Here is a 650-nt window from a genome sequence, read left to right as displayed (position 1 = left end):
AAGGAAGCCAGTCAGGAGCCACAGAGCAGGTTGAAGCTGACCAGCCTGGGCAGATGCTGTATTCAGAGGGCTTCTGTACCATCAGCTTTGGCACAAGTTACCTCATTTTGGTAAATATTTTCATAGCCATTGTAACTGGCTCTCCCTCTGGGGGAGATTTGGAAAGTGACTAAAGACATAGGCCCAAACTTAAGCATATCTTTGTGTTCCTTTAATTAAATTGGGGCCATCTCTTGATCTCATCTGTTCTGGCCTTATCTGTCAAGCCTTTTGGGGAGAAAAGGTATGAAGAAGAAAACAGTCATCTATTATTTTCAGTTTGGAGGTATAAACAAATAATAAGTATAATACTTCTAGCATTTGATTTTTGAACAAGAGACTCTTCTCAGACTTGTCCAGACTGTTTTAATATAAGAAAAAAGGATTAGTTCGGATTAAAATGCTAGCTTCAGTTGGATGTCAGTAGCTGTTATCCTAGCTACTTAAGTGGCTGAGATCTGAGGATCACAGTTTGAAGCCAGCCCAGGCAGGAAAGGCCATGAGATTCCTATCTCCAATTAACCACTAAACATGTTGGAAGTAGAGCCATGGCTCAAGTGGTAGAGGGCTAGGCTTGAGCGAAGGAGGAGGAGGAGGAGGAGGAGGAGGAG

This window comes from Dipodomys ordii, unplaced genomic scaffold, assembly GCF_000151885.1.
Source record: "Dipodomys ordii isolate 6190 unplaced genomic scaffold, Dord_2.0 Scaffold83, whole genome shotgun sequence".
Classification (NCBI taxonomy): domain Eukaryota; kingdom Metazoa; phylum Chordata; class Mammalia; order Rodentia; family Heteromyidae; genus Dipodomys; species Dipodomys ordii.
This window is presented reverse-complemented; position numbering follows the sequence as displayed.